This window comes from Podarcis melisellensis, assembly GCF_964234715.1.
Source record: "Podarcis melisellensis genome assembly, chromosome: 8".
NCBI classification, from domain to species: domain Eukaryota; kingdom Metazoa; phylum Chordata; class Lepidosauria; order Squamata; family Lacertidae; genus Podarcis; species Podarcis melisellensis.
This window is the reverse complement of record NC_138540.1, coordinates 44,674,769-44,675,192: the sequence shown is the minus strand read 5'-3', so window position 1 is coordinate 44,675,192 and position 424 is coordinate 44,674,769.

The following is a 424-nucleotide window of genomic DNA, read 5'->3' as shown; positions in this document are numbered from 1 at the left end:
TGACCTGGCATTTATCCTCATTAAGTAATACTAAACTAAACAATACATGTATTATGTTGCTATTCCATGTAATTCAATATGCTATGTTTCCTAACAGCATTTGGGGTGAGGTGCAAGAGGAGGCCCCCAAGGCTATATTTGGGCCACAGCCAAGGCTAAGTTTGTTCAGCCCTGCATCATAGTTGTCTTTCTCAAAGTAGAAGGGTTAAAGTGGACTGCAAAGTATAAGAGCTCTAGCTGAGCATAACAGGAAGAGCCAGAAACTCCATTCTGTCCAAAGGTCACCCAGAAAGCAAGGTACAAAACAATGGCTTTGCTGGTATAGCTACCTTTTCCCAACCTCTCTCTTTAAATAGGCAACATGCCAAACTTGTAAAGCCTCTTGCTAAGCCAGTGCATGAAGGGAGCTCCCAACAAATCTCTT